Here is a 21,862-nt window from a genome sequence, read left to right as displayed (position 1 = left end):
CATGTGGACAAGAAAATACTGTCTTGTCTCTCAGCCACAGCCAGCAAATCCTAAAAGGGCAGCAAGTGGCTGTGGCTCTGTCCCCTAGAGGAAAGTCAGCAACATCCACTTGTGGCAGGTGCTGCATCCTCAAGATGACAGTCCAGCCAGCAGTCTGTTAGACTCATCACCTCTGGAACCAGGGTTGCTGTTCTGGGTCGTTTCAAGGGTAAGGCGTCTATAAATTAAGGAGTTTTAAGGCCACCTGGGTTCATGTTTTCAGTGCTGAGATGTGAAGCCCTTTACCCACTGGGGATGTGCTCCCACTCCTGTGAGAGGCAATGTCTCCTTTTGGCACCAGAGAGTTGATGTCAGAAGAAAAGTCCTCCCACAGCTGGTTCTGGATCGCCTTTTCTCTCACAGCTGCTGCTGGTGCGCACACACTCAGGGCAATGACAAACCTCTCCCCATCTTCTGCTTTCACTCACTTCAGCTCTGGCTGCTCTTCATGGTCACCATTCTGGCACTTTGTGTGTAGGGATGCCGATGCTGACACATGGGTGGCCAGCACATGGAGAGAACTTGCACATCATTGCTCACCTGGCTGTGCACTGCTGTCATTGGTACCACATGAGTTCCCTTTTGGGTACAGTTTTTATTGGAAGCTGGTTTTGACCTAAAGTCACCACCTGTACTATGTTCCCGGTTTGAACATGGTGCCCTGTGAAGACTGTGATGACTCAGCTAGCAGCAAGCACCTAGTGTGGCTAGGCTAATTGCAGGGACAGGTTCTACTTTCACTCTGACTTCTCAGTGGTGGACATTCTCTTGTGGTTCAGCCTTAGGAGGAGACAACATGGCAGCCTGAGTGACCACAGCTCGTCCAGCACCTGTGTATGTGTTTGCTGGGGCCAGTCCAGCCACACTGCTGACTGCCACTGCTGGGTCTGATGGACAACATGTACTGTCTGCACATCAATTGGCTGAGAGGTGGGTGTGGTCCGTGGGATTCCAACAGTGTAGGTAGGTGGTGGGCTTAATGGCCAGGGTAGCTGCTGGTGGACAGTAATGAAGATAGGAGAAGTGACCCTGGTGCTCTCTGGGCAAACATCGCCTCCTGGATAACAGCAAGTTTGTTCTGTGAGGCACCAGGCCCAGGGCCCAGGCTCAAAGGTGGCTGAAGAACCTTCCCAACACAGGTTCTCCGGGTGCCACCGGAATGAGCATCCAACACTCACACAAAGTTGGGAGAAGCTGTGGCGCTCCTAGAGGCTAGAGGTCCCAGGCAAAAGCAAGGCAGCCACTAGACATTCTTAAAAGCAGGCTGTACCAGTTTGCTCTCAAAGGCCGAGTCTATTGTCCAGACTTTGCCTGGATCTTCGTGGAAACGTGCCACTTTGATGAAATAACAGTTCAGAGAGAGATTGTGGCAAATAGAATCCTATCAGCCCTTGTTCTTAATCCTGTAGTATGGATAGATTTTAGTGATGTGTGTATAAATCCCATCAGGCTAAGTTGTTTATCAGGAGCCATTGTAATTGCTTGTACTGTCAACTGTGCATAGGACTGAGGTGGTTTTCATTTATCCTTTGGGTTGTCTCTGTCTGAAGGTTCTTTTTCATTTCCGGCCATGAATTGTCAGCCATTAAACTGAGGTCACGGGTACCACAGGTCCCATTTTTTTTACTCTGAAGAGCCTGCTCCCTAAGGACTGGATGGGCAAGAGTCTGCAGCACTGACAGTTCCTGTGAGATCTGTGGCTGCACAGGCTTCACTGGCGACTGCTCCCTGCTTCTCTTTACTCACTGGATAGTGCTGGGAATGTGATCTTGATATTTGTGCTCAGAAACCTGAAAGTGCACAGGAGCGGCAGCTGCAGCGGTGGCGCCCCCGTCCGTGGAACACAGGGTGCATGAACAAGCCACACCATCCGTGCAGAGACAGCGCAGGTAGAAGTCGGCGCCCCTTCCGGCCCGGGCTGCGCAGGTTCCAGGGCGGCCGCGCAATTTCCGCCACCAGGGGGCGTAAAGCTCTCGAGGTGGCGCCGCGAGATGGAGCTCCAGTGTCCCACGCTCACGGTTACAGAGTCCTGTGACAAGTTGCACCCGATGGACACCGCTGTTCATGAGGTACTCGGACTCGCGGTCTTCCAGCGTCTCCAGGGCTCAGCTGCCCTGTGGGGATGCGCCGCCCGCGGGAGGGACGCCTGTGCCCGAGAGCGCGCCCGCCGCCATTGCACGCCAGCCTGGCCGGTCCGCGCAGGCGCTGTAGCGGCCGAGGCCCGGCACAGTCCTGGCCTGGAGAGATAGGAGAGCGGTCGGTCAGAGAGACAGCTGGACTGTGGGCATAAGTCTCAATTCTCTGTCGTATGCGGTTATTCTTTAGAATATCATTTGACAACGATTATAAGTGCCTTTTTTTCTACCTGCTTTTGGAGTATCATTAGACTGGGGCAAGAGAAAGGAGAGAGAAAGCATGTGTGATGGTGTGTGTGAGAGATAGACAAACAGAAACAGAGACAGAGAGACACTGAGACAGAGATAGAGAGACAGAGGGAGACAGAGGGAGCATGAGAAGAGCATGTGAAGAGCGAGGAGTTGTGTGAGGAGTGTATGAAGACTGTGTGTGAGAAAGAAAGGGAACGAACAGAGATGTGTATGAGTGTGGGAGATCCAGAAAAGAAAAGCACAAAGGAGAAAAGCCGAGTGCACAAGAGAAGTCATACTGTGTGCAGCCTCAAGCTGTGGGCAGGAGAGAAAGGGAGAAAGAGCAGAGGGAGAGAGACAGGAAAGTAACTTTAAACCCTGTAAAACTGCCTGTCTGATGTACCGGAAAAATAGTCTGTTTACTTATTATACGCCTTCCAGATGTCCCTGTTTGCTCCTGAGAACTGTGAATCTGTGGGCAGGCTGTATCCTGATACTCACCCCTCTTTCTCTTCCCTCTCTCTTAGAAAGGGGAACCCCATTTGTGTGTCACCTACCCCGACTCTGTCCAACCTCAATCTCCACCCCAGGTCACTGAAATACTAGGTAGTTTATTGCTGTAATTTATAGAGTGGGATACCCTGAATCTAACTGGTCCAATACTTTTCTAATGGTCATACAATACGTGATGATACGTTTCAATCTGCATAGGAATCTGGAAGCAGGAACTGAAGCAGAAGCCATGGAGAAACATTTCTTAACATCTTTAGATTCCAGATTCTTATTCAGTCATCTGTCTTTAATGGGTATTAAATATATACATATATATAATTTATAAATATATTATATATAATTTTTATTTTATATTTGTGTGTGTATCTGTGTTCACAGGTGCACCTGAATGAAGGTTCACATGAAGGACACAATGAAAGGCAGGTTTTTTTTCCTAGAGCAAGTGTGACATGCAGTCTTAGGTTGCCAGAAGTGCTTAGTAGGATCTGAACTTAGTCTCTCTGAAGAAACACTGTATGCTGATACTTAGTAAACTATATCTCCATCCCCATCAAGCACTTTGTTTTTTCCTTCTAGAACTACCAACCTTAGGTGTCACTGACATGTTTGGGTGGAGTCCTTTCCCATCAGTCAGTAATCAAGAAGATGACCCACACAGATGTGATTAGAAACACCTTATGGATGCATTTTCTTAATTGAGATTTTCTTTTCCCAGATGAGTCTAGCTCAAGTCAAGTTGACAAAAATGGAATTACCATGAGATACAAAAAATGTATACTATATATATGTTTAAGGAACATTTTGTAAACTGTTATTTTATCTCTAATGCCTTAGGTTTATCAAATACAACTAAATGTATGTTGACATTTGTTGTAATAGATGTTTTGGAAATGAAGTCTTACCCAGAGTTGTTCTTAATTCTAAGTCAATGTTGCATTTTTTTTTCTCTAAAAGTATATCCTGTAGGCACATGCATTTGTGTGATTGTCAAAAATGTTTGTTATTCCTATTTCACAGTGAGAAAACTACTGGAGAGACAGTGACCACATGTTCTCCCGTACACAGTGTCTATACAGAAGCCCTGCATAGAGCAGGTGGCTTGCCATGGTAAGTGATGTTTGAAAACTAATAATTAAAGTAAATAAATAAACAAATGCAGCATTGATTAGAGCAAGGCTGATCTACATCTTCTCATCTTACACATTCAGAACCAAGACCATGTCCTGGAAATAGGGGGTGCTGAGGCATGCATGGTCAAACAAGGCAAAATGAGACACTCAATGTTTGGTGATTAGAAGTAACCAGGAGAGGGAGCCCCAAATGAAGAAGCAGCAGTTCTCACCACATACAGGAGACATGAGGAAAGAACGTCACACTGAGGATGGGTTGCCTAAATGGGCATAAGTTAGACTACAAAACGCTGGAAAGAATGTCTGAACAAGAGTTTCCTGCCCATAAGACCTTAACAGTCATGGTTCTTTGAAATTTCTCTTTTAGAATTACATAGAAAACCTGTTCTTTAATCTTGCTTAAGTCTGCATGGACTGCGATCTTAGCCCTTTAATACAAAGTGAATGCACCTTCCTCTTCTGTTACAAATAATCTGTCTACTATATAAGATGAACAAGTACTTAATGGTGTCCAAGTTACACAATTATATGTCAGTTAGACTTGATTTCTAGAAGAGAATTCAGTTCTTCATATAGGTCCCATAACTACTGGAGCAGGGATGTCCCTAAATGTGCCTGCCTTTTGGTACCTATACGCCTAAGTGAGTCAGCATGTCATTTCTCAGTGGGAGAGGATGCACTGTGTCTACAGTAACATGATGTGCCAGGGTGAGGTAATATAGGGGTTCGGGGCTCCCCCTTCTGAGAGAAGAAATGATGGGGGATCCAGGATTGGCAATCTGTGATTAGTGTGGGAACTGCGGGAGGAAATGTCACAGTTTGAAAGTAACGTGAAAAAATAAATCAATGACAAGAAAATAAAACAAGTAGTTCAGGAATTTACTAACAAGATCATTCCAAAATTATATTCTTCTTTTAAGTGAGAGGGGCTAGAGTTCATTATTATGAACAAGACTAGATAGCCCACAGTGGCCTTTAATTCTTAGATATCAGATGTCATTTGCCCCCCAAGTCCTAGAATTAATGGCATATGTTAACAGCTTGACAGCATTTATTGTTGAAGATAACTTTGTGGGTACCAATGGCAGACACCTGAAATAACCTTAAAGGTGTGTTTTCCTCTGTGTTATTCAGATTTGTGAGTGTGTGTGTGTGTGTGTGTGTAGTGGTCTTCCTGCATGAGTGTCTGGATGCTGGCTTTAAAAGAATGCACTACCACACAACGCTTGAAAATTAAGCTTCATTGTGCAAGTTTCTCTTCTTTTCAAGAAATTGTGTTATTACCTTATGAGTAAAGGTGTTTGAGTTTGTACATGTTTTTGCCTCATTCATGGCTCATGAAATTATGCCTGCCTAGGGGGCCAGGAGATTGTGTCAGAGCCCCAGGAACTGGAGTTACAGACAGTTTTGAGCTGTTGTATGTACAGGGACAGAATCTAGGTGCTCATAAAGAATGCTCAGTGTTCTTAATTTAGGAGATGTATTCCACCCAGGTTTTCCAGTTTTGAAAAGGTTTTCAGACCTGAGGTTCACTAGGGAGTGAGACTCCCATTGCTCATTAAGGAGGGTAATTCTTCTACAATTGGTAGAATTAGCTACAGGCAAAGATAAACTCTCTACCTGAGTCTCCAATTCAAAATGATAAGGCCTGCATCCATAGACACAGAAGCAAAACAACCCAGGTGAAACAGAATTTAGTCATTTAGTAGAGTATACTTTCATACCTAACATAGAAGTAGGAAGAGAAAAATTTGGGAAGACATAGAGGGAAGACAAGGAAGGGGAAAACGATATAATCTATTTTAACCAAAAAACATAAGACTAAACTTAAATTTGAAAAGAGAAGGTAGTGTGCTCTGAAGTTAAACCAGTGGGTTTTGGGTTCACTTTACTGAACATATATAGTACCTAACAAAGTGCTGTGATTCCAGTTGATGAGATTATCTGCCCTCCTCTGGCTTCTGTTGGTACTGCACACAGATATGCAGGCAAACACCCATATAACTTCCATGTAGTGTAAAATATGAAAGAGATGGCATTCACTACATGATGCCACGGTCCTGAGAGAAACAGCAGCCAGAACTAGTTAAAATGTATTCCTCATGGTCCTTCATGGAAGCCGCTGTGACTTTCCTAAGTCAGTCTGTCTGAGGCGAAAGAATTCTTCTCTTGAAGTAGCTTAGCATAAACGTCCACCAGTGGAAAATATCCACAATGCTCTAGGTGACTTCTGAGATGGTTTCCGTATATGTACTCCTTGTCCTTTGTTCTTGTGAGAAATGTGACATTGATTCATCTATCTTTCAGAACATACATCATGATTAATTAATAAACAACTGGTTCAAGGAAATGTACTTTCACAGTGTCATTTATGTGTTAAGAATCTACCTGACTACTTTTTGAACACTGGAATCATTATTCTGTATTTTTTTTAACCATGATATAATAACCTTTAATGAATGAATAATGCAAAGAAGAAACAAATAAATAGAAATGAAATTATAACTAATGAATCAAAAATACACATTTCTACATATGACCAATATTCTGTATTTTTAAAAATAAGTTTTCATTTACTATAATAGCTGAGTTACTATTTTCAGGTCTGTTTCCTGGAGCCAGATTTGTTGCAAATCTTGATCTTTACTCTTTTTGGAGGACAATCTGTTCCTCCCTAATGCCTTCCCAATCTCATGAATACTGCTTGGTGGTGTTTGTCTGTCTGTGTGTTGTTTCAGATTCTTCTGTATTCTCTTGTTGCATTTTTCTCACTTTTGTAAACTTGCTTTGCAACTGTTTGTGATTTTGCTCCTTAAAGTGGGCCCAAGATGTGAATTTGGTGTTGTTCTCTTAAATACAGTCAGAAAGTAGTCATTGAACAAATTTTGACTGTGCTCCAGTAAAATCAAGCTTTCTGTAAATTTGGCACAAGGTTATGATATGAGACTCATTCTTGCCTGATGGGATGAACACTTTCTTTTTAATTAACATCTTCTGGTACAAGATGATTATGCCAAAGACAATTGTTCTTATTCTTTATGCTTTATATCAGTTCTTGTATGATTTTGAGCTAATGATGTCCCCAAATGTCTTTTCTATTTTATGTTGACGATTTTTAAATCTGGATTTGTTAACTGAGAATGGGTGGAAATAGGGAGAGTTCTATGAATCCACATGCTTTCTCTTCTTCTTCTTATTTAAAATTTTTGTTGGAGCCATTGTTTTGTATATAATACTATGCACACCTTTCCTTTTTTGGAAATGATTCTATGCTCTCCTTGCAGGATACCTGTCTCAGCTCCTTTGTCTGACTGCTGTAATGGCTATAATTTGTAGTCAACTTGACCTTATCTAAAATTAAGTAACACCCACAGAGTTGGGTAAACCTGTAAGGGCTTTTTCTTAATTCAAGCTTTTGAAGTGGGAAGATCTTCCTATACCTTGGATCTTTTAAGGTGACAAGATTCAGCTTTGATCTGGGCTACATGCTCTGGTGGCAGCCTAGATACATAAAGGACATTAAGGAAGGAAGCTCTCTCATTTTTCCTGCTTACCCTGTCTTGGGTGGTTAGGTTAATCGTCTTTCTTTTGAGCCTACTTCTTCGGCATTGTGCTGTACACTGATACCAGCTGAGACATCCAGCTTGTAACTGAACTGCTGGATTCTTCAACTTTTATTGGTAGACAACCCTTGTTGGATTATCTGGACTACAGCCTGTGAGCCACTCTAATAAATCCACATACACAGAGATTCACTTTATCAGTTCTATTCATCTAGAGACCCTTGACTGATACAATGCTTTTTCTTTTCTTTTTCTTTCTTTTTTTTTTTTTTTTTTTTTTTTTTGCACATTAACACTAACAATAAATATTGCCAATAAAAGACATCTTCTGAGTATTCAAATTACGTAGGAGAGTATCCTTTCAATTATATTAACCTGTCTAGAGATTGAACTGAATTTCTGGACGAAAACTCCTATTGGAACGAGCCACTATGCATCCTTCTGGTGGGAGAAAGACCCATCATTGTGTTTGTGATCTAGTTCCTGCTTTCTGTCTGGATTATTTGAAGTACCCTTGCCTACCCGGATAAATGTAGCTGCAGATCACCTGACCTTGGAGTGAAGGTCAGAAGAAATATTTTGTTCCTCGACTTCTCTCCTTAGCTGTGGGCTCTATTCCACAGGAGAATCCCTCCCCTGCCAGCAGTGTCGTGTGTAGTTCCCAGATCTCGCAAGATCTATGCTGAGGCCTAAACCAATGCGTCCCTGGAGTATACTGCCACCCTAAAAGATGTCCTTTCTGTCAGTCAGTGCTTCCAGCCAATCAGGACCTCGAGGCAGGGCGAGTGGGTGGGCTCATCCAGGAGCCATGCTTTTAGAAGCTTGGTTCAGAAGCTTGAGTAGCTGATAGCTTTCTGTGAAAATGCTGAGAGCTGTGGTGCATGCCGAAACAACTTAGGAACCCTGGAAATGGTGAAATGGTGAGCAAGAAACCTTGACGGCCTCGGGAGGAGCGGGTTGATGAGCCTCGGGGTCAGCCTGTGTCATGGGCACTCCCTGGGTTCCAGTGGGAGCTAGTGTCCAGAACTATCCTCAGGTGAGGTCTTTTGTGGTATCTGTAAATCCTAGGTCTCAAGTGGTGGGTTTTGAATAACTTTACTCATTGTACAGAGCATTTGGAACAGGAGCTATTTGTAGAAGAATCATTGAGTCCGGCTTCATCATACCTTTTGTGCATCAGAGGACAGCCTGAGGCAAACTCAGAAAACCCTATTTTCTCTACCATCGCTAGAATTCCTACATGTTGTATTGAACGTTTAGGCGTAAGATTCACTTGGAGTTCATTTGCTGGAGTTAGTAAATAAGATCTTTCTGGCTGCACTCCTTTCCTAAGCTGTGATGTAGAAGAGTAGAATTAGGGATGGAAAGGACTTGCCAATGGTTACGAGATACTGAGTCACACGAAGTAGAATTTACCTAATGGAGGGCTAACATAACATCTGCAAAATTCATTGTACGTTAATCAGACCTGTAAGATTGTTAATAAATCCTCTTGTGACAGGTACTAAAAATTGCAAAAATATCTTTGTGTTGAGAGCTGGCCTAAACAAGCAAGGCCTTTTCCTGCAGTTGTTATATATGTAGAATGAGCATAGCATAGCTCCTTCTCAACACAGGAATGTACTTAGATGATCATTAACAGCCTGGATCTTGCTACGCCTTCAGAGCGTTCTCAATGACTCTGAATTATAGAGAATAAATGATGCTCCTATTCAAAAACCAAGGATATGCTTGAGAGAGTTGGTCATGTTCTGGGGCCAAGGCATTTGGAAAGGAATTTGTTCTGTTCCTGAGAATCCAACTCTTCTCAGTAAATGGGTCTCTCCTTATCAATTCCAAGGTCACTGTGGGCTTGGTAAGTAGTATTCTTGACATGCCTTGTGTTGCCCTTAGGCAGTTTTGCTTGATTAACCTCCTCCTGTGTTTGTACCATTACATGTTGGTTTCTGCTGTCATCATGGATGTCCCCAAGTTCCTCCCACATTCTCCTAGGAAGTAACATACAAGATGCCAGTCTTCTTAAGAATCCTGCTTGACTTAGACATAGGTAGTGTAAGACTTCCCCACCCCAGCTTTTCTTTCCTTCCTTCTACTTTCCCAATCTCTTTCATGCCCAGCCACTGAACCCTGTCCCTGAAAACTGATCTGCTGCTCCAGGCCACTGGTATACTTAATAAAACCTCTGGGAGTACATTTGCTGGATCCATCTTCCATCTGCCTAAGCAGTTAAACTTGCAGTCTCCTTTTTCTAATGTTCAGTGTATAAGCTGGGCGTTACCCAGCTTATATGGAATGCAAATTCTTTTGTAGGCTGATTTTTTTTTTTAGCAATAGCCACACCTCAATGCATGATATTCTTTGTTTTTTCCTTGTTAATGAACAATTTTATTGTGGTCACCATAGTGGCAACATTCCTAGTTAAATGCACAGAGGAGCGAGGTATTACTGTGTTAATTCAGGACCCAGTGAGTTACATGGGACAGAGTATGAGGGTACAGCACCAAAATTGTGGGGTCAGACCATAGCAGAGGCCCTAGGTTGAGATGGCAAGTTGTGTCTTCAACAGTCGTATAGTTTCAGTAATGTTAGGGGACCAGATAGTAAAGGTAGAAACAGATTCTATGACATCATGACTATTGCTACTTTGTACACTAACACAGATTTCAGGACATTCTAGGGGCAAAACCACAGGCAAGGCGTTTGCCTGTCATCACTTCCTCAATTTCATCCATGCCTAAACTCCCATCTTTGAACCAAACCCTGATGAGAGTCTCATAATACAACGAAATTGTCGCAGACAGCAATGGCTACATCCTAAAAGCAACAGGCATCTGAGATTAGTCACCTCTAGGAGTGACTGAAGCCTCCCCTCAAGCATAATACAGAGGATGTGGGAAAACAGTAAAGAGTCTTGCAGAACCCTCTGTGCAGACTGACGCCCTTGTGAGGCTGCACAGCGGCTGCTCACAGCACACTAGAGGCCACAGCCTAGTTCAGTCTGCAAACCGCTGGCTAAATATCGTTTCTACAGGTGTGATTTGAGCCACCTCTATAGCTCTAGGAAAGAAACCAAGTCAGAATGAAAAGCCTTATCTACAGCATTCCACAGAAAGGACTGTCAAGATGGTGAAGGCTCACACAGTACTAACTTATTTTTTTTCTTAAATGGCTCCTTGAGATACATTTGCCACTTATTTGAATTTATCTACAAGGGACAAACTTATAGACGATTTACTTGTATTTAACTTTTGGTAAAATACAAACTTTGGGCATAGTTAAAACTCCTTAAAGGGTTATTTCTGATTAAAACACTCTTAGAAGTGATACACAACAAAGGAGAAAGGAAACATCATCATATGTAAGTAAGAGCAGGAGGTCTTCACCAGCATCTTAAATCCAGAGGGAGTCAGTAATGCTTATAACTGGAAGCTACTCTCAATGAAAAGTTACTTAGTTAGCAAAATAAGGCACCCCCTGCTGTTGTTACTGGATTTTTGTTAGGCAGTAGTGTTCTTGGAAAATCCAAGTTGGGAATCTAATTATCCAAAGGTTTAAAATGTGGTTTTGAAGTTGATGTCAGATGTGGTAACAGCTGACTTGAACAAGGCCCCTGCCTGCATTGTATCTGTGTGATCATCTGACTCCGAGAGCTTCTGGTCTCTTTCTGTCTAACAGAAATTATCCACATTGACTTTCATGATGTCAGCTACCTCATCTACTTGGTTTTGTGTCTGCTGGAGTCTTCTTAAAAGGCTGTACTATCAGGACAATTTGTGTGTGTGTGTGTGTGTGTGTGTGTGTGTGTGTGTGTGTGTGTGTGTGTAATATTCCATGGAAATTTCAATTCTTTTTTTTTTGTCCTAATAGCTGTGTATTACTCCATAGTTTAAATATATATCACAGTTTTATTATCCATCCTTCTTTGAGGAATACCTAGGTTGTTTCCAGTTTCTAGCTATAATGAATAAAGATCCTATGAATATAGTTGAGCAAGTGTCCTTGAAATAGTATGTAGCATTGTGTGGGTTTATGCTCAAGAGTGATATAGCTGGATGTTGAGGTATCAATTCCCAACTTTCTGAGGAAGCAGCATAATTAATTCCATGGTGGTTGTGATTTGTTTTCCCATCAAGAGTGGACAGGTGTCCCACTGGCTCCACGTTTTGTGTATTTACTTGTTTTGTTGATCTTAGTCATTGTGACAGGTGTATAAGGCTAAGGACAGTGTACATGTCTTTAAGTGTTCTATGATGATTTGAGATTTCTGTATTGAGAATTCTCTGTTTAGGTCTGGACCTTAGTTTTTAATTCGATTGCTTGGTTTGTTGGTGCTAATTTATCATGTCCTTTATAGATTCTGGCTACTAGTCCTCTATTGGATGTGTATTTGATAAAAATCTTTTCCTTTTTTTTCCAGTAGCCATGGTGTCCTTTGACCTACAAAAGCAATTGGTATTCTGAGTTTCAATTTATTTATTGTTCAACTTTCCATTTATGATTGGTATTCTATGTACGAATTGTGTCCTGTTTATATGGTGGATTACATTGATGGATTTCCATATATTAAACCATCCCTGCAGCCTACTTGATCACAGTGAATGATTGTTTTGATGTGTTCTTGTATTCCGTTTGCTAGAATTTTATTGAGTATTTTTGCACCAATGTTCATGACTAAGATTGGTCTGAAGTTCTCTTTCCTTCTAGGGTCTTTGTGTGGTTTAGGTATAAGCGTAATTGTGGCTTCAAAGAATGAGTTGGGTAGTGTTCCATCTGACTCTATTTTGTAAAATAGTTTGGAGAGTATTGGTATTAGATCTTCTATGAAGGTCTGATAAAATTCTGCACAGAACCCATCTAGTCATGGGCTTTTTTTGTTTGGGAGGCTTTTGATGACTGCTTCTATTTCTTTAGGTGTTTAGATGGTTTATCTTATCCTGATTTAACTTTAGTATCTGGTATCTGTCTAGAAATTTGTCACCTCCAGATTTTTTAGTTTTGTAGAGTATAGGCTTTTGTAGTAGGATCTAATGATTTCTTGAATTTCCTCAGTTTCTGTTATGTCTCCCCTTTCATTTCTGATTTTGTTAATTTGAATACTGGCTCTGTGCCCTCTAGTTAGTCTGGCTAAGGGTTTATAGATCTTGTTGTTTTTCTCAAAGCACCAGCTCCTGGTTTTGTTGATTCTTTGTATAGTTCTTTTTGTTTCTACTTGGTTGATTTCTGCTCTGAGTTTGGTTATTTCCTGCCGTCTACTTTTCTTGGGTGTACCTGCTTTTTGTTCTAGAGTTTTCAGCTGTGCTGTCAGGTTGCTAGTCTCCAGTTTCTTTTAGGAGACACTCAGAGCTATGAGTTTTCCTCTCAGTACTGCTTTCATTGCATCCCATAGATTTGGGTATGTTGTGCTTTCATTTTTGTTAAATTCTAAATAATCCTTAACTTCTTTCTTTATTTCTTTCTTGACCAAGTTATCATTGAGTAGCGCATTGTTCCTGATGACAGAGACCTGGCCCACTCTGTGGGCTGGAAAGGACCCTCTTCTAGAGACCACTGTGCTCCGAGAACACCCGGTGTTCCCTTCCCAGGTCTGCGCCTCAGGCTCACCCTTGGTCCAGGTGGAAAAGCACCTGTGCAGCTGTTCTGGGAGCTCAGCCTGCTGTGGGCAGATGCCAAGTGCTGTCTTTATTTCTGTTTAATTATTTTAGACCCAGTTTGGTTTGTTTTTTCTTAAAATTTATTAATATTGAGTATGCTTGCTTGTTTCTGTCCTATGGCATTCAGGTGTGTAGTTCATTTGCTGGTATGAGATCTCCTCATTTTTTTGCTTTTAATGTAGTTACTTAGTGCCACGAAGTTACTTCTCAGTACTGTTTTCATTGTGTCCCATATATAGAATGGGCTGTTCAGTTTTATTGAATTGTCGAATTACTTTTAATTTCTTTCTTTATTTTAGTCTTTTTTATCAATTTTATTGAATATTCTCTTTATATTTCAAGTGTTATACCTTTTCTCCCCCCCCCACTCCCCTTCCTCCTCCCCTTTATTTTAGTCTTGACCCTGAGTTATAGCGTTCTTTCTATTTCTTTTGTTGTAATCCTTGCTCACTACGTGTTAGCCTATAGAGTACTGGAGGTTGTTTCAATTCCTTTACATTTATGGACACTTGCTGCGTGACTGAAGATGTGGCCAGTTTTAGAGAAGGTTCTGTGAGGTGCTGAGAAGAACATATACTCCTCTGTTTTGGGGAAATCTTCTGTAGATATGTTATGTCCATTTGTTCTGTCACATCTGGTTCAGTCAAAGCTCCAGTATCTGTTTAATTTGTATCCAGATGATCTGTTGCTTAGTGAGAGTGCAGTACTGGAGTCAGCACTGTCAGCATTTCAGGGACACTGTGCGGTTTAATCTTCATTTTCTTTTACCAATATGAGAGGCATGCTTTTACACATAGATGTTCAGAACTGATATGTCAACTTGCTTTTCCTTTAGCAGATAGGAAATTGTGAGTGGTGAGAGTTGTGCATGAGCCAATTGATCCACTGGCCTGTTTTTTTTTCATAGTTAGTAATTGTTCATACTGCGTCCCTGAAATGTACTGTACTGTGCATCTGTTTGTTTCCCTATGTCTATATTCTGATAATACACATTTCTCTTTCAAAGCTATATAATATTCCTGGGCCCAGTAGTGAGAGAGATGAATCCTTTCTTCAGTTCCCTGAATGTGATGACATTACTCTGTCTCTGTCATGGATCAGATGTGGAAAGATTCAGAATTGTTTCAACATATTGGTAAAGTACTATGCAATTACAGTGTCAGCATTGTGTTTTCTGTTGTACACATTTATGGTATATTTTAGGATGCAGTGACCTATGATGATGTTCACATAAACTTCAGTCTGGAAGAGTGGGTCTTGCTGGATCCTTCTCAGAAGAGCCTCTACGAAGATGTGATGCTGGAGACCTACAGGAACCTCACTGATATAGGTAAGACTGAATTTTCTGTCAGTGTTTAAAATATGAGGAAGCGTTTTTTCTTTCTTTCTTAATTAGTGATGTTCCATAATTTCAGTTGTTAAAATGATAAATATTTCCGGTGTGTCATAAGGTTCAATGAGGATAGACACTTAACTTTTGTTTAATTTTAAATGATGTATCATATTTTCTGGTAATATATTTTAGGATCCAAATGGAAAGACTACAATACTGAAGAACATTGCCAACATTCTAGAATACACGGAAGGTAAGCTCCATGTGCTCTCAGATACAAAATCACCTCTGGTGAAATTTTCATGTGCCCTGGAATTTTAAGGAATAGCAACAGTTTAAAGAAGCACAGTTTTAAGGGCACTGATGAGTGAATTATCACTACCATACACCTAGGTTTTAGGGACCTAATCCAATTTAAAAAGCATTTCTTTAAAATCAAGACAAGAAATCAATTCCTTAGAAGCTATCGCCCGTTTAGTGATAGCCCCATAAGAGTTACTTTGTAGGACTGCCAGTCCATTTAGTTTCATACCACTCAGGAATCACAAAAGCACATAGTTTATAGGAATATCTCTTGTTATATTTATACTAATAGTGATTTACCAATATTTTTTGAGAATCAACAAAGTCATTGTGGAGAAAATATAATTCTTATATTACATCTCTAAGATGAGCAAAAGAATCTAAACTATATATTTCTTACTTCATAGTAGACACAAGCCATATGAGCATGAAGGACATGGAAAGAAGCAGTGAACCACTTTCTCTCCCAGAACAGTGAGAAGATATTTAGTAGTCCTCATGTTGAGCACACTCAAATTTACCAATAATGGTATTTCCAACATGATTGGGAATAGATTGATAAATTGATGAAAACCATCTGAGGCTTATATTTGTTCTGGTTTACTTTGAAGATGTGGTGTGCCACACATGATAGTAAAATGTTATAAATGCAAGGACTGGGGTAAACCTCTGAGTTCTTCCAGATCTCTTCAAAGATGTGAAAATACTCATATAGAATAATTATGCTATAAATGTGAACCATGTACTAACTGCTCTAACCATCACAGAAATAATCAAACCCACAGAAGAATACATAATGCCTTATGACTGTAAACAACATAATAAAACCTTAATCTGATTCCTCTCTAGAATTATATTAAATGGTAAAATTAAATTATTCAGATAAAGAGATGTGTGAGTGTAATAAAGGTGGTAAAATGTTCATACATGCCAATTATCTTTGCAGGCTTGAAAGAGGTCATCTCGGAGATAAATCCTATGAATATACTCAGTGTGATGAAGCCTTTGCACATGATACTTATTTTCAAAGGCATGGAAAAATTCCTACTAGAGAGAAACACTTTAAGTGTAATCAATGTGGTAGAGCCTTTGCACATCAGAATTATCCCCACATACATAAAAGAAAACATATTGGAGAGAAACCCTATAGATGTAATGAACGTGGTAAAGACTTTTCACAACTGAATAATCTCCAAATTCAAAAACGGACACATACTGGAGAGAATCCCTATGAATGCAAGCACTGTGGTAAAACCTTTGCATATCATAGTCATCTCCGACAACATGAAAGGACACACACTGGAGAGAAACCATATGAATGTAATGAATGTGGTAAAGCCTTTGCAAGGCAGCATTATCTCCGAATACATAAGAGAACACATACTGGAGAGAAACCCTATATATGTAATGAATGTGGTAAAGCCTTCACAAGTCAACAATATCTCCAAACACATAAACGAACACATAGTGGAGAGAAACCCTATGAATGTAATGAATGTGGTAAAGCCTTTACAAGTTACCAAATTCTTCAGATACATAAACGAACACATACTGGTGAGAAACCTTATGAATGTAATGAATGTGGTAAAGCCTTTGCTAGTCAGCATAATCTACAAATACATAAACGAACACATACTGGAGAGAAACCTTATGTATGTAATGAATGTGGTAAAGCCTTTCTACAGAAGTGTAATCTCCAACAACATAAAAGAACACATACTGGAGAGAAACCCTATGAATGTTATGAATGTGGTAAATCTTTTACAAGTCATCGAAATCTCCAAATACATAAACGAACACATACTGGAGAGAAACCCTATGAATGTAATGAATGCGGTAAAGCCTTTGCCAGTCACCAGTGTCTCCAAATACATAACCGAACACATACTGGAGAGAAACCTTATGTATGTAATGAATGTGGTAAAGCCTTTCTACAGAAGTGTAATCTCCGACAACATGAAAGAACACATACTGGAGAGAAACCCTATGAATGTAATGAATGTGGCAAAACCTTTACAAGTTATAGAAATCTCCAAATACATAAACAAACACATACTGGAGAGAAACCCTATGAATCTAATGAATGTGGTAAAGCCTTTGCAAGTCAGCAATGTCTCCAAATACTTAATCGAATGCATACTGGAGAGAACACTTACGAAGGTAATGAATGTGGTAAAGTTTTTGCGAGTCTTCAAACTCTCCAGATACATGAACAAACCCATATTGGGGAGAAACCCTATGAATGTTATGAATGTAGTAAATCCTTTACAAATCATCAAAATCTCCAAATACATAAACGAACACATACTGGAGAGAAACCTTATGAGTGTAATGAATGTTGTAAGGCCTTTGCAAGTCATCGAACTCTCCAAATACATAAACGAATGCATACTGGGGAGAAACCTTTTGAATGTAATGAATGTGGTAAAGCCTTTTCAAGTCAGCAATGTCTCCAAATACATAAACGAACACATACTGGAGAGAAACCTTATATATGTAATGAATGTGGTAAAACCTTTATGCAAAAATGTCATCTCCGACTACATGGAAGAACACATACTGGAGAGAAACCCTATGAATGTAATGAATGTGGTAAAGTCTTTACAAGTCATCAAACTCTCCAAATACATAAACGAACACATACTGGGGAGAAACCCTATGAATGCAATGAATGTGGTAAAACCTTTTCACAACAGAGTAATCTCCGTCAACATGAAAGAACACACACTGGAGAGAAGCCCTATGTGTGTAATCGGTGTGGTAAAGCCTTTTCCCAGCAGGGTCTTCTACGAAAACATGAAAGAACACATACTGGAAAGAAGCCCTATGAATATAATGAATGTAGTAAAGCCTTTGAATAGCATAGTCATCTTGACAACTTGGAGGAACACATACTGAATGGGAACCCTATGAATATAATGAATGTAGTAAAGCCTTGAAAGTCAGCAATCTCCAAATACATAAAAGAACACACACTGGAGAGAAGCCCTATGTGTGTAATCAATGTGGTAAAGCCTTTGCACAGCAGGGTCTTCTATGAAAACATGAAAGAACACATACTGGAAAGAAGCCCTGTGAATATAATGAATATAGTAAAGCCTTGCAAGTCAGCAATATTTCCAAATACATAAAAGAACACACACTGGAGTGAAGCCTTATGAATGTAATGAATGTTGTAAAGCCTTTGCACAGCAGTGTTATCTCTGAAAACATGAAAGATCACATATTAGAGACATTTAGGAGACGGTGGCAAGAATATCGTTCAGAGTTTGAGGCCAGCCAGTGCACATATTGAGTTTTAAAACAGCCTTGTCTTTGCAGAGAAATCCTGGCTTATGACAAGACCAAAAACATCAAAAAACAAATATGTGATTCAGTCCATGAAGAGAACTGTGTTAACTCTGAAAATATGAAGGCGTATAGAGAATTCATTTAGGTGGGATTTAAATCCATAGAACCTATAGTTACCACATAGTCATAGTGCAGATTTTTATCTCTTAAAAGACAGAAGGAGTAATAGAGTATCATCATCTCATACATTTTATGACATAGTTTGGACCTGGACTGTTTTTCAGTGGTACCCAAGTTTGGTTCCCAGCATCCACGTCAAATGACTCAGATCTACTTATGATTCCATATCCAAGAAATTCGATGGGTTTTGTTTGTTTGTTTGTTTGTTTTGTTTTTTGGGTTTTTTTTTTTTTTTTTTTTGGCCTTTCTTAGGCACCAGGTGTACAAACAATGTAAAGACATATGTGACTCTGTATTGTAAAAAAAATTCTCATGGATAAGATATTTTTAATTAAAAGTGATTTGATTTAGTTATATATGGTTTGTCAGTGTGTTTGTCAAATACTTTTTAGGTACCAGCAGAGTCCAGAGGAAAGTATAAAATCTTTAGAGCTGTCTTGTGGGGTGCTTGAAATCAAAGCAAGGCTTTGTGGATATTTAGATTAGTTGTGATCTCAAAGGAAACAGAAAATTGATGACTTCTGAACTAGCTTAGATTTGGTGTTTCATGAAGGTTCTGAGCCTCAATCTCCACAACATGGTAGAGGAGTACAAAGAATGTTCAGGAGACAAACTGACAGTAACCATCTTTGAAACACGCTGTCTGACTGCATGAATAATGCCACAAGACTAAATTAAACTTTGGCGTGTTAATAGCCTGCTTAAGAGGGAAAAGGACACACACAGGTCATTTGTACACAGCTGGAGTATCTATGTACCATAAAGTCAGGAAAGTGAATTTGCAGCTGAATTGTCTCAACATAGTAGTATACTACTTTCCTGCATCCTGAACTTCACTCAGGTAAGAGCTGAAAGTGTTGGTGATTCCAGATAATACCAAGGTAGCCATGCAACCTAAGACTTAACCAGAAGCTGCTCTAGGGTGTGAACAATCTGGCATTAAAAACGTATGTGGAGAATGGAGTGAAAGTAAGGGAGGGAGGTTTGTATGTAAAAGCCATAGGATCAATAGGCCAAAGGCAATGTGCAGAATAAACCTAAGGCCAAAACTGGCTCTTTCTACATCGACTCATCTTTTCTGGGCTAGTACCCTCCAGGTTTTTAACTCTCATTTTTCTTGGCACTTACATTTTATTTCTGACTCACAGTACCCTGTAGGGCCCTACTGGCCGTTTACTCCTGGGGTTGAAAGCTTGCTGGTAGAAATAAGAATTTATTATTGAGACATTTATGTCTCCTTGTTTTTCTTACAACTGGCAAAACACTGGCCACCATGGAATTTGCATTTACCCAGTAATAACTCTCTGGTAAAACAACCTGAGTCCTACCGAGGTGAATGTCCCCACTGAAGAAGCAGTTAACCTTATCTGACTGTCATTCAGGAGAGTACAGGTGAGGGTTTCATTGATGGGGAAAGTTCACCTTCTACCTTGGTTACATAAATTAATGTAAATGTTAAATGTGCATAACTCTTGCATTCACTCTAAACCAGGGAGAACAACACCGTTAGATTAGGTAACTCATATCTTGATCACTGGATTCTGAAATAGATGGGTACATGCACAGAGCAGAGATAAGGAGAGTAGGAGAGTGGCTCCTGTATACAGCAGCATGAGACACCCGCAAAGAAGTGCATGGTGTGATTCTGCTGACATGAAAGAAAGAAAAGTTGTTACCTTAGGTCTGAAGAACAGGCTCTGGAGATAAAGCACTAGCTGCTTTTTCCTGAGGTTCCCAAGTTTAATTTCCAGCATCTATATGGCAGCTTGAAACTATTAGGAACAACAATTCCAGGGTATCCAATACCACTTTTTGGATATACACACATACAAACAGAGACACTAAACAAACATTATAACAATATAACAAATATAAATAAAAATTTAAAATAATCATGCTAGAATCTGACTGAAAAATATCTGGTTTTGGGGGTAATTTTAAACTCTTATCTGATTTGTTTTCACTTTTTCCCCCCAAAATTTTTTGTTGGAAATTCTCTGCATTTATATTTCAGATGTTATCCCTTTCTTACAGTTCCATCCCTCTCTCCCTCCCATTGCCTCCATAAAGGTACTCCCTCTCCCAACCACCCTCTCCCACCTCAGAACATCGGCTTTCCCCTACACTGGGAAAATGAGCCTTCACTGGACCAAAGGCCTCTCTTCCCATTGATGTCAGAAAATGCTATCCTCTGTTGCATATGTACTTCAGGCCATGGGTTTTCCAATGCTAACTCACTGGTTGGTGTTTTATTCCCTGGGAGCTGTGGTGGGTTTGGATAGTTGATCATTTTGTTCTTCCCATGGGGTTGCAGACCCTTTCAGCTCCTTCATTGGGGTCCTCTTGTTCAATCTGATGGTTTAGCTGTAAGCATCCTCCTTTGTATCAGGATGGCTCTGGCAGAGCGTCTGATAAGGCATCCATATCAGGTTCTCGTCAGTAAGTATTGGTATCAGCAATAGTGCTTGGGTTTATTGGGCACATATGGGGTATATTTCTTTTCACTTTGAGACTGGGTCACATGTTACGCAGGCTGGTCTCAAATTCACTGGAAGCTGAGAAAGACATTCAACTCCATGTGCCTCCTCCCCTTCTGAGTGGTAGGATGTCAGGAGGGTACACTCCTACTCAGGTAAGCACTCATGTGTTCTATTGATGTACAAATTCAAATTTGTGGCTTTGATTTGCATACTTGAGCAGCAGACCAAGTAATCTACACTCACCTGTTTCCTCTATATGCAATTCCTTGCACATTTCTGGCTCATCTCTTCACTGGTCTTGTAGCTACCAATTGCAGGGACTTGAGACATGCTTTTGCAGGCAGGACAGGGCAGGAATCTATGGTTCTGAGAATGCTTGGTGAGGAGTGGAATTCATAGGCAAAATCCCTTCTCTTCCATACTCTTCTTTCCTCATAGAATTACAAAGCTTCTGAAAGGCAAAGAACACTGTCATTAGGACACAACAGCAACCAACAAAATGGGAAAAGATCTTTGCGAACCTTCATCAGATAGAGGGTTAATATCCAGTGTATACAAAGGACCCAAAAAGTTAGACTGCAGATAATCAAATAACACTATTAAAAATGGGGGACAGACCTAAACAAAGCAATCTCAACTGAGGAGTATCAAATGGCTGAGAAGCACCTAAAGAAATGTTTAACACCCTTAGTCATCAGGTGTTTTTTTGTTTTGTTTTGTTTTTTGTCATTAAACTTGTTTTAATGGGTCTCAAAATTCTGTGACAGATTTTTGTTCAAGTTGTTTCCATTAAAAAGCACTGATTTTGAAAACTAATAACTTAAACCTGCTACACACACACAAAAAAAAGGTCCACAAAACATTCTTTCCTTCTGAAGGTTTTATGATGCATTGTTATCATTAACTAGTCTTTTACTATTAAACTTAAATGTCCCATTGAGACAAACAGTTCTGAAACTGTTCTTCCACCCCTGATTAAGACTGGGGTGGCAGGTGTTAGGGGTAATATTCAT

The 21,862-nt window shown here is 40.2% G+C and overlaps 1 pseudogene across 1 annotated transcript; it reads right to left on the bottom strand.

The window, feature by feature from the left end:
* Positions 1-250: 250 nt before the first annotated feature.
* On the bottom strand, positions 251-2,144 carry LOC308430306 (forkhead box protein K2-like; annotated as a pseudogene). The gene is made up of 2 exons: positions 775-2,144; positions 251-565 (listed from the first exon to the last, which is right to left on the bottom strand). The product of its transcript is annotated as a forkhead box protein K2-like (transcript).
* Between the last annotated feature and the right edge of the window lie 19,718 nt (positions 2,145-21,862).

This window comes from Micromys minutus (assembly GCF_963924665.1).
Source record: "Micromys minutus genome assembly, chromosome: 15".
NCBI classification, from domain to species: Eukaryota; Metazoa; Chordata; class Mammalia; order Rodentia; family Muridae; genus Micromys; species Micromys minutus.
This window is presented reverse-complemented; position numbering and strand designations above follow the sequence as displayed.